The sequence below is a fragment of the Dipodomys spectabilis genome, unplaced genomic scaffold (genome assembly GCF_019054845.1).
Source record: "Dipodomys spectabilis isolate Male_0828 unplaced genomic scaffold, ASM1905484v1 ptg000365l, whole genome shotgun sequence".
Lineage (NCBI taxonomy): Eukaryota > Metazoa > Chordata > Mammalia > Rodentia > Heteromyidae > Dipodomys > Dipodomys spectabilis.
Genome location: NW_024871042.1, coordinates 16,868,153 through 16,880,986, shown reverse-complemented (window position 1 = coordinate 16,880,986; position 12,834 = coordinate 16,868,153).

Here is a 12,834-nt window from a genome sequence, read left to right as displayed (position 1 = left end):
TGTAACCCCTCTGTACAGTATGTTCACAAATAAAATTAAATTAAATTAAAAAAAATCTCTGCTTTATAACATTCTCCAGGTAATTCCCCAAGTGCAGCCCAAGTTGGGGACAATTATTGCCTGTCCTCTATTACCCAAAGCAGTGGTGCTCAAACTACAGGCGTGAATCATTAACTAGGAAACAGAAATGCAAACCAATATGAAACAAGTTATATGTATACAAAGTCTAAAATCTGATACATATTGGCCTATGAATGCCACTCATCACGATTGTAATAATGAATAATCCATTACTCTCGAAAGGTTCCTTATATCATGTGGTAGTCAATCCTAATCTCTTTTTCTCATCATCATTAGACCATTATTATATTAATCTGATTTCTGCCAAATAGTTTGTTTTCAGTATTCTAAAATCCCTCAAAAATGGAATTTTATACTTTTTACCTTAAAAAGTATACATTTCCTTTTTTACAACTATATACTAACTGCACAAAGGGTTGCACTATAATAATTCCATAGTGTACATAATGGATAATTCATCAACTTTGCCTTCCCATTACTGTTTCTTATCTCCCTTTACCCCATTTAAGATAATTTTAATGGGTTTCTATTCTTTCTTCGTGAATGAACATTAAAGATTTCTATTATATGAACCTCTCCTTTCATCCTTTCTGTTCACTCTACCCCTTTCCTGAATCTCTGCCCCTAAACAATCCTTCCCATTTTGTATTTATGCCATTCCATTTAAACATATATTTTTATTATCTTCAAGGAGTTGTATACAATCCTTGCCATTTTGCAAAGCAGTTTATGGCTACAGTATATCTTGATCAATGTCACTCCCTACAACATTCTCATTATCCCTTCCTCACCTCATTACCCACTCCTTCGCTCACACTTCTTTATTTTGTAGGATGTACATTGGATTCATGACTGCATTCTCTCCTTCTTCTCCTCTTCATTTGTCTATTGCTTTCCCCTTAACTCTACCTCAGCCATTTTGAGTACCTGCTACCTAGTGTTTCATTTTGCTGAACTTTGACTTTGGCCTTCTAAGACTTTATACAATTTGAGTGCTCCCTTGAGTCTACCATAATTCAGTTACTATTTTTGTATTCAACTACATACCACCCAACACATTTATGTATAAGTTTATAAGCTAAATCTAGCTTCCACATATAAGGTAAAACATGCACTCTTTGTCTCTTGATCTGACTTACTTCACTCAATTTTCCAGGTCTTCCATTTCTTTTTTATTAAGAAGTTTTTTTAATTGTGAAAATACTGTACAGAGGGGTTACAGTTACATGAGCAAGGTAATGAGTACATTTCTTATCAAGTATTGTTGCCTCCTTTGTTTTCCCCCTACCATCCCTTCCCTCCCACTTCCTCAACTACACTCTCTCCCTACCCCACCCCAGCCTAAATTGTAAAGATTGTTTTTCAACATAGAGTCTTGTATATCTCATTGTTGAATGGGTCAACCTGTATCTCTATTTAAACAATTTGTTTTTCCCTCCCCCTCTCCAAATTATACCATCAAATACAGTGAAAACAGGGGTTCTACTGTGGAGGAGGGACATATAAAGCAATACAAATGGTACAATATTATGTTTTGTAGTGTGTATATATGCCACACTTTCTTGATCATTTGTACATGGAGGGGCATCTGAGCTGATTCCATACCATAGCTATGGCAAATAATGCTGCAATAAGTATGGTTGTACTGTTGGCTTTACTGTACCCTGGTATGTAATCTTTGAGGTAAATGTCCAGGAGTGCAATTGCTGGAGCGTAAGGTAGTTCTATGTTTATTTTGGGGGAATTTCCACCCTGCTTTCCAGAGTGGTTGAAAAAGTTCACTTTCCCACTAACATTATATTAGGGTTCCATTTGGGGCCAGTCCTTACCTGTTATTGTTTTGTTTTCTTGATAATGGCTATTTTAACTGGGATGAGGTAGAATCTCAATATTGTTTTGATTGGCATTTCTTTTATGGCCAGAGGTGTTGAGTATTTCTTCATGTGTTTATTGGCTGTTTTTACTTCTTCTGAGAAAACTCTCTTTAGCTCAATAGCCTAATTATTCATTGAGTTGCTGGTTTTGAGGATTTAAGTTTTAAGTTACTGTATATTCTGGATATTAGGCTGTTGTCTGATGTGTAGCTGGCATAACTCTCTCCCATTGAATATGCTGTCTTTTTAGCTTGTTGGCAATGTCCTTTGCAGAAACTTAGTTACATGCAGTCCCAATTATCAAATTTTTCTTTGACTTTTTTTTTCTGTGCTTCTGGATATTTACTCTTAAAGTGCCCAGAAGCCTTAATGTTTTCTCTACTTTTTCCTATAGTAGTTTCATAGGTTCAGGTTTTACATAGAGGGATTCTACTCTGTAATAAGACCAGGATGTCTACATACCCCACTGTTTTTCAATATAGTACTAGAATTCCTAGCTATAACAGTAAAGCAAGAGAAAAACATGAAGGGGATCGAAATAGGTAAGGATGACATAAAACTATCCCTTTTTGGAGGTGCATGATCCTGTACTTAAATGACCCCATGGACACCTCCCCCAACCTGCTAGAAATGAGCCAAAACTTTGGTAACGTATCAATAAAACCAGTAGCCTTTTTGTATGCCAACAACAAAAAGATTAAGACTGAAATAAGGAAAGCAACTGCATTTGCATTAACTTCAAAAAAAAAAAAACCAACAAAATGCTTAGAAATTAACCAAAACTGTATAGGACCTATATAGTAAAAACTTTAAAATTTTAAATAACTAGACTTAAGAAGATTTAAGGAAATGAAAAGACCTCTCATGCTCCTGCATTGGAAGAATTAACATCATGAAAATGACAATAATCCATAAAACAAGCTAGAAATTCATATAATACCCAGCAAAACTCCAACATCATTCTTGAGTGAGAGAAAGAAAGCAACCCAAACATTCATAGTTTTTTTTTTTTTTTTTCCCAGAGCTGAAGACCGAACACAGGGTTTCCCACTTCCCAGGCAGGTGCTCTTCCACTGAGCTAAGTCCCCAGGCTCCAACACAACCATTCATATGGAACCACGATAGCAAAAGCAATCTTTAGCAGGCTGAATAGTGTTGGAGAAATAAAAAACTTCAAATTACATTACAGAGCCACAGTAATGAAAACAGCTTGGTACTGGCATAAAAATTGCCCTGAAGACCAATGGAACAGAATTAAAGATACAAAAATAAATCTACAGTCCTGTAGCCATTTAATAATGGATAAAGGAGCCAAAAACAGACTGGAAAGAAAGACAGCCTCTTCAACAAATGGTGTTGGCAAAACTGGATAGTCACATGCAGAAAACTGAAACTAGATCCTTATAATATCACCTGTACCATACAATTTTTAAAGGTCTAGATTCTGCATATGAGAGAATATGCGGTATTTGTGTTCCTCATTCTCACTTATTTAATATAATGTGATGGTCTCCAGTTCCATCCATGTTCTTGCAAATGGCATAATTGAATTCTTCTTTGTGGCTAAATAATGTATCAATTATATATAAAATAGAATAGACAATATTCACATAATGGAGTATACACATCAATTCATCAGTTTATGAGTACCTAGTCTGGTTCCTTAACTTGGCTTTTTTTGTATATATTTTTTATTGCAAAAATACTGTACAGAGAGGTTACAGTTACATGAGTAAGGTAATTGTTGAGCATTGTTACCTCCTCCTTTGTTTTTTCCCTACCATCACTTCCCTTCCTACCTTCCCACTCCTCCTCCCCCTGAAGTTGTAAACTTCGTTTTCAACATAGTGTCTTGTATATCTCATTGTTACAATGGGTCAAGCTATATCCTTATTTCAGCATTTTGTTATTTCCCTTCCCCTCCCCATATTAGAAAAAAAGTATATACAAGATGCAGGGCACCAGAATCAAATACAGTGAAAACAGAGGTTATACCATGGGGGAAGGACATACAAAAGAAACAAAAAAAATCACATGGTACATTATAAATGCATTAAAAACAACATTAATAAATATACAACCACTAGTTTGGGGTTCATTTTGTTTAGCATCATCTTATATGGTCATATGTACATAAGTTGGCAATTTTAAATCATGCTTCTATAAACAGGAGTGTTCAGACATCTATAGTATATGTTAGCTTACATTTCCTCATATATATGCCATGACTTGTCTAGTATGTTTAGTTTTATTTAAAAACTTCTATCTCAGGTAAACCAGAAAAAAATAGAATTAAAAAGTGCAAAGTTCCTATATATAGTACCTACTCCTCCACCACCCTGTTCAGTTTCTACTGTTTTTATCATCATACTCTTCTATGATATACTTGTTGTAATTGATGAACTGGTATTGGCACATTTTTATTAGTTACAGTCCATTAGTTTATAGAAAAGTTTGTTTATTAGAAAATGTTTAATACCCTATAGACTTTGATTATTTGCATGTATCCATAATTGAAACATCATACAAAATAATGGTTATAATGTTGTAGCTCTCCCTGCTTTAACTACTCATGCCTTACTTTTTCTGAACCCATGGAAATGACTGATCATTTTACTCTCTTCATGGTTTTCTCTTTTCCAAAATGCCCTATGGGTATAAGTCATATATTATGTAGCCATTTCCAATTATTTTGCTTGGCTTCATAAATACACAGTTACTAGTATGTAGTAAGATTCTCTTTGCTTTTGAAGAAACTACCAAACTATCTTCAAAAATTGCTAAACCATTTTGTATTCCCACCAGTAATGAATAAAAGTTTCTATTTCTCTACTTGCTGGCCTATATTTAATATTGTAAACATTTGGGAGTTTGGTTATTCTTAAAGATTTGTATGATATTTTATTTTTGTTTCAATTTTCATTCTCTAAAGATATACAGAGAATTTGTCATATGTTTATTGGTCATTTGTGGATCTTCCTTGGAGAGATATTTTAATCTTTTGCCCAAATATAATTAGATATTTTTCTTATTGTTGATTTTTAAGATTTTTTTGTATATTTTGAATTTCAACTCTTATCTGTTGTGAACTTTATAAAGATTTTCTCCAAGTCTATGATTGACTTTTCATCCTGTCTTTGAACATTTTTGATTGGCAACTTCCTTTTTTAATGTAAATATTTTATTTAAATATTTATTTGACAGAGTACACATTAATATTATAACTTATTTACTGGAACATGGAATAATATTCTACAAAAACATTAACCAATTAAAGAAAGATAACTTATTGTATATTCTGGAAGAATCTGTCCCTTTTAAATGACAAAACCCCTTTGATGGTAGTGAGTTTATGATACATTTACTACATGTATTTCTGATATTCCTTGATATTGATATTTATAGAAATTATATTCAACTAGTTTTTAGAGGTGATAAAATAAAGTAGTGTTATGGTTCACTGTTCTTGAATTATGTATTTTCCTTAAATCCAAATCTGATTGAATCTATTTCCAGGCCTATATTCTTTAGAAGTTCTTATAAAATATAATACATTTAAACTGATAATGTACATTAATAAATATAATCTATTAATGTATTATTTATTTATATAATATTTAATTATAACTATTTAATTTATGCCTCCCTACTTGTCTAGTTATGTTTCCCTGTAATTTGTGGCAACTCTCATTCAAAAAATTTATACGAGAATCTTCAATGTTGTTTTTCATGTCAGGTATTGTATTCATCTTTATTGTTGATCATTATGTTAGGTTGTATTGCCATGTCATCAATTACTTGTCAGTTTGCCTATAGATAGATTTTGGGTTGTTTCCTGATTATGACTATTACAAATAATGGTCCTGAACCTTCATGTATAAGTTTCCACACATAGAGATGTTTCTATTTTCCTGCAAAAAGACCTAGGAGTCAAATAATAATAGCTTCCCAGAGCACAAATCTAAAATACAAACTTTTACATAAACAAAGTCATTCTCTTTTGAGACAGTACTAATTAGCTTCTTATATTTTCTATTGATGTCAAACTTGATTTTACTTCAAAGAGTTACATTTACTTTTCTTATCATTTATTAATATACTTTATCTTCCTGAGATTAAGTATATGTACTGAAAACAACTCAATAAGTGTTTTAAATGTCATGTCAAAAAAATTAGGTGCATGTAAAAATACTGTTTTGTTTTATGTATTGTTATACATATGTGGTTTTGTTTTTAGCAAAATAATTATATCAAAACCTACTATATTAGAATAGATATATGTATACACACTATGGTAAAATGTATATATATTTATATACACACATACACATCTATTTATTTTATTATATACATACATATTTATTAAACTAAGATTAAGCCTTTACATTTCAAGGACCTATATGGATTTTCTTAAATGATCTTCAAAATAAATTAACCACATGGCTAAAAATCTATTTCAGTAGATACATAATTAAAGATTAATTCAAGCTGAGCACTGGTGGCTCATGCCTATAATCCTAGCTACTCAGGAGGCTGAGATCTGAGGATCATGGTTCAAAGCCAGCCTGGGCAGGAAAGTCTGTGAGACTCTTATCTTCAATAAACCATAAGAAAACCAAAAGTGGTGCTGTGGATCAAATGGTAGAGAGCTAGCCTTGAGCTGAAGAGCTGAGGGACAATGCCCAAGTCCAGAGTTTAAGCCTCATAACCACCCCCCAAAAAAAGATTACTACAATAGTAAATAGGCCTAAGGGAAATATGAGGGCAGAATATTAAGCACAATATTAATACTTAAGAGTTAGAAATAAAATTCAATATGGTAAATCTGGCAAGTACTTTTTGTCATCTATTCTCATTGAGGTAAAATTGACTAATATAGCACGGTACTCTGAGCCAAGCATATGGCACCTTGTCAATGTTATAGACATAGTAGTCATTTTGTTTGTTCATCATACATTTATTTTTGTGCTGATGCTGAGGCTTGATCTCAGGACCTTGGCCTTTTTTGATCAAGGCTGGCATTCTTCACTGCCAGATAGTTGGTGCATAACTAGAATACGAGTTTCATGGACTTCCTTGCTTGAACTGGCTTCAAACTGGCATCTTCAGAGCTCAGCCTTGTGAGTAGCCAGGATTGCTCACTGATATAAGCCACTGATGCTCAGCCCAGTATATATTTTTGAGGTACCTCTATGCATATGATGGTTATGAGGCTATTAATTTTACATACTCTGTGCATAGATTACATATGTCATTGTGTTGTTAGAATTTTATAGGAATTACAAATCTGAGAATTTCTTCAACTTATGCTCTCAAATGCATTTCAGTTTGCATGTGAATATGTTTAGATTTCTTTTCTATTATGAGACTATGTTTGGCATGTGGGAATTCAAGTCTGTTTTATTCAGATAAATGCAAATATATAGTGCCTGTTCTTATTTTTACAAAATAGAACTGTTGAATTTTAGATTCTGTAAAATCACCTTGTCTTATTTTCAACAAATTGACAGAAGCTATAAGGAAAAGGTGATATCAATATCTTGTAAAACAAAGAAATATGTTGAGATTCTTGTTATTATTGTTGAAATTCTATATAGAATAATCTAAATACAGAAACTGCACGGGGTAAAGCAGAGTGAACAGTGAAGTACTACACTAACATGACATACAGCAGTTCTATCAGACACTGGTGGCTCACATTTGTAATTCTATCTACTCAGGAGGCTGAGATCTGAGGATCATGGTTCAAAGCCAGACCAAGCAAAAAGGTCCATGAGACTCTTCTCTCCAATTAATCAACAAAAAGCTGGAGGAAGAGCTGTGGCTCCTTAACAAAAAAGCTAAGCAAGAGTACAAAATCTTGTGTTCATGACCCGCTACTATCACAAAAAAAAATAAATATAAAGATATCTGATACTTCATAATTGATAGTAGTAGATCTTTGCCCCTCAGATCCTGTAGCTGCTGAGCTCTTTTTTCTTCTATTTATAAAAATGAATTTCGTTGGTTACTTAATGTGACATTGTCTTGCCATTTAAAACACAGTTATGTGTGGTTGTAGTGTGTAAGAAAATTCACATAGGACATGTTAACACCAAGAATTGACCCATCTAAGCTACGTGTACTTCCCCATAGCAACTCATAGCTATTTTTGTTTTGATCATTTCAAAGAAGGAACTCCTGAGACAAAGAAAATTTGAAAGTGTGTATATATATAAATTATCATTTATTGTAACAAATTATAGACCCTGAGACAAGAAGCCAGTTATTGGAACTGGGAAAGTGATTATGGGAGCAGAACAGAGAGTCCTGCTTTTTCTCTCTGTCATCACTCAGTAACTTGATGAATAGTACTCTCAACTAAACCACATCTGAGCCTTCTTACATACAGTTGTTATTTGGTCTTTTTTTTAAAAGAATTCTTTTTTTTTGCCATTGGGTTATTATTTTTAATTTTTATTTTTTTTATTGTGAAAATACTGTACAGAGGGGTTACAATTACATGAGCAAGATAGTGAGTACATTTCTTATCAAGCATTGTATCCTCCTCCATTTTTTACCCTTCCCATCCCCTCCCATCCTCCCCCCTGCCAATACCCCCCAATGCCCCCACCCAATACCCCCGCCCCCCAAGTTGTAAAGTTTGTTTTCAACATGACAACTTGTACTTCTCATTGTTGCAACAGGTCCACCTGTATCCTTATTTAAACGACTTGTTTTGCCCCTTCCCCTCCACAAATTATACCGACATCAAATACAGTGAAAGCAGGGGTTATACTGTGGGGGAGGGACATACAAAGCAACAAAGAAGTAATCTTATAAATGCGTTAGAAACAAATGCATGAAAGAAAAAAACATTTAAAATACATATCTTAGGGTTCATTTTCCTAACATCATATTATCGGACCTTTTCTGCTTGACTCATACATATACTAGATATTGCAAATAAGGGAAATCATGGTATCTATGTATTTTTGGGCTTGGCTTACTTCACTTAATATAATTATTTCCAAGTCTTTCCATTTCCTAACAAATGGGGCAATGTCATTCTTTCTGATGGAGGCATAGAATTCCATTGTGTATATATACCACATTTTCTTGATCCATTCATCTACTGAGGGGCATCTGGGTTGGTTCCAGAACTTAGCTATGGTAAATAAGGCTACAATAAACATAGTTGTGCTGGTAGCTTTAGTGTGGTCTTGTTTGTAAATATTTGGGTAAATGCCCAAAAGTGGGACTACTGGGTCATAGGGGAGCTCTATGTGGAGTCTTTTGAGGAACCTCCATACTGCTTTCCAAAGTGGTTGAACAAGTTTACACTCCCACCAACAATGAAGTAAGGTTCCCTTCTGTCCACATCTCCTCCAGCATCTGTTGTTTAATTAGAGTTCTTGATTTTTGCCATTCTAACTGGGGTGAGGTGGTATCTCAATGATGTTTTGAGTTGCATTTCTTTTATGGCTAGGGAGATTGAGCATTTCTTCATGTGTCTATTGGCCACCCTTCTTTCTTCTTCAGAGAAGTTTCTCTTTAAGTCATTAGACCACTTATTTATTGGGCAGTTGTTTCTTTCAGGATTTGTTGTTGGGGGATTTAATTTTTTGAGTTCCAAGTATATTTTAGATATGAGACCCTTGTCCGTTGTATGGCTAGTGAAGATCTTCTCCCAATCCATGGGCTTTTTATTGATCTTGCTAGCTATGTCCTTTGCCATGCAGAACCTCTGCAACTTCATGCAATCCCATTTGTTCAACCTGTCTTTCATTTGTTGTGTTTCTGGGTCTCTATTAAGAAAATTTCAGCCTGTGCCAAGGAGACCTAGGGTTTCTCCTATTCCATCCTGTAATGTTTTCAGAGTGTCTGCTTTGACTTCGAGGTCTTTGATCCATTTGGAGTTGATTCTGGTGCAGGGTGATATATAAGGATCTAGCTTTAGTTTTCTACAAGTAGTTAACCAATTTTGCCAGCACCCTTTACTGACGAGGCTGTCTTTCTTCCATTCTATTTTTTTAGCTCCCTTATCAAAGATTAGATGGCTATGGGTTTGTAGGTTCATTACTGCGTTTTCAATTCTATTCCATTGATCCTGAGGTCTGTTCTTGTGCCAGTACCAAGCTGTTTTGATTACTATGGCTTTATCGTAGAGTTTGAAATTTGGTATTGATATTCCTCCAGCAGTGTTCTTTCCGTTGAGGAGTGTTTTTGCTATTTGGGGTCTTTTAGTGTTCCATATGAATTTTTGGATTGCCTCTTCTATTTCCTGGAAGAATGAGGTTGGAATCTTGATAGGTATCACATTGAATTTGTAGATAGCCTTGGGAAGTATTGCCATTTTCACGATGTTAATCTTTCCAATCCAGGAGCATGGGAGTTTTTCCCATTTTCTAAGTTCTGTCTTGATTTCCTTTTTCAAGTTTTTAAAGTTTTCATCATAGAGGTCCTTCACTTCTTTGGTTAAGTTAATTCCTAGTTGTTTTATTTTTTGTGGGGCTATTACAAATGGAGTTGCTTTCCTAATTTCAGCCCCACTTTTCTCATTGTTGGCATACAGAAAAGCCGTTGATTTTTGAGGGTTAATTTTATACCCTGCTACTTTGCCAAAGTTTTGAATCAGCTTTAATAATTTGGGAGTGGAGTCTATGGAATTCTTTAAATACAAGATCATGTCATCTGCAAAGAGGGAGAGTTTTATTTCTTCTTTCCCTATTTGGATCCCCTTGATGTCTGCATCTTGTCTTATTGCTGTAGCTAAGCATTCTTATACTAGGTTGAAGAGAATTGGAGAATTGTCTTGTTCCTGAGTTAAGAGGAAATGGCTTTAGTTTTTCACCATTAAGTATAATGCTGGCTGTAGGTTTGTCATATACAGCCTTTATTGTATTGAGGAATGTTCCCTGGATTACAAATTTTTCCAGAACCTTCATCATAAAGGGATATTGGTTCTTGTCGAATGCTTTTTCTGCATCTATTGAGATAACTAGGTGGTTCTTTTCCTTGCTCCTGTTGATGTGATGAATAATATTAATTGTTTTGCATATATTGAACCAGCTTTGCATCCCTGAAATGAATCCTGTTTGATCATGGTGTATGATTTTTTGAATGAATTGTTGTCGATTGGCCAAAATTTTGTTGAGAAGTTTTGCATCAATGTTCATCAAAGAAATGGGTCTATAGTTCTCTTTCTTTGATGAGTCCCTGCCTGGTTTTGGGATGAGGGTTATGATGGTTTCATAGAATGTGTTCCGTAGTGAACTTTCTCTTTCAATTTCATTGAAGAGTTGGAGGAGTATAATTTCATTGAAGAGTTGGAGGAGTATAATGAATTCTTATAGTACCAGCAATTTAAAATTTTACTAGATATTTGTAGAACGGATTTGGACTAAAATTCTGCATTACTTCATACTGAGAGGAAATAGTTGGAAACTTGTACATAGTATCATTGGTTTCAGAACCTTCAGATTTTCAAATCTGATCCTGATCTCTAGATCACTATGGCCCTGTTCAGAGAACTGGGACATATTTTCAGATACTAGAAGGATTGCAGCCAGAAAGGGGTTCAAGGTTGGAATTCCAAGAATTCACCTGGCATAGCAAGCAAAACAGTTGTTGGAATCAATCAAAGAAACTGGAAGAATGAAACAAATTATTTTGTGCTTGGCTGTCTTGATTTTCTTCCTGTTGTCTTGCAGGGATTAAAAAATATATATATGTATTTATTGTAAAAATGTTTTACAGAGGGGTTATAGTTACATGAGTAGGGTAATGAGTGCATTTCCTAGCAAGCATTGTTGCCTCTTCCTTTGTTTTCCTCCTACCATCACTTCACTCCCCACCTCTCCAACTCCTCCCACCCTCCCACCGAGGCATTGTAAATTTTGTTTTCAACATAGTGTCCTGTACATCTGGTAGTCACAATGGGTCAGCCTGCTTCTCCATTTAAGCATTCTGCAATATCCCTTCCCCTCCCCAAATTACAAAAATGTATATACAAGATGTAGAACACTGGCATCAAATCCAGTGAAAACAGGGGTTATACCCTGGGGCAAGAACAAACAAAAGAAACAAAAGTTGTTGGTGGGAGTGTAAACTTGTTCAACCACTCTGGAAATCAGTATGGAGGTTCCTCAAAAGACTCCACATAGAGCTCCCTTATGACCCAGCAATTCCACCTTTGAGCATTTATCCAAAAGATCACAAACAATATCATACCAAAGCTACCAGCACAACCATGTTTATCACAGCATTATTTATCATAGCTAAGATATGGAACTAACCCAGATGCCCCTAGGTAGATGAATGGATCAAAAAAATATGGTATGTATGTATGTATGTATGTATATATATATATATGTATATATATATATATATGTGTGTGTGTGTATGTATAATGGAATTCTATGCCTCCGTCAGAAAGAATTACATTGCTTCATTTGTTAGGAAATGGAAAGACTTGGACAACATTATATTAAGTGAAGTTAGCCAAACCCAAAGAAACATAGGTCCCATGGTTTCCCTTGTTTGCAATGACTAGTACATGTCTTCAACAAGCAGAGAAGGTCAAAGGCTATGTACATATGACCACATGAGATAATGTTAAGCAAAATGTACCCCAAGACAGGGATACAGTGTTTTTTTCTTTCTTGCTCGTGTTTTTAATGGCCTTACAACACAGGGGTTTTCTAAAGACTAGATTTTCCAGAATATGTATGGTGGAAAGAGTCGGAGCTGTGTGGAGGCTGCCTCACACTACCTAGTGAGACTGCTCCAGGGTACTGCTTCCCAAATTCAGTTTCTTAGCCTTGCATTAGTGGCTTGAAACTGGCCATAATGAATTTATTTTCACCATATATAACCTAATTATTCAAATCATAGCAAC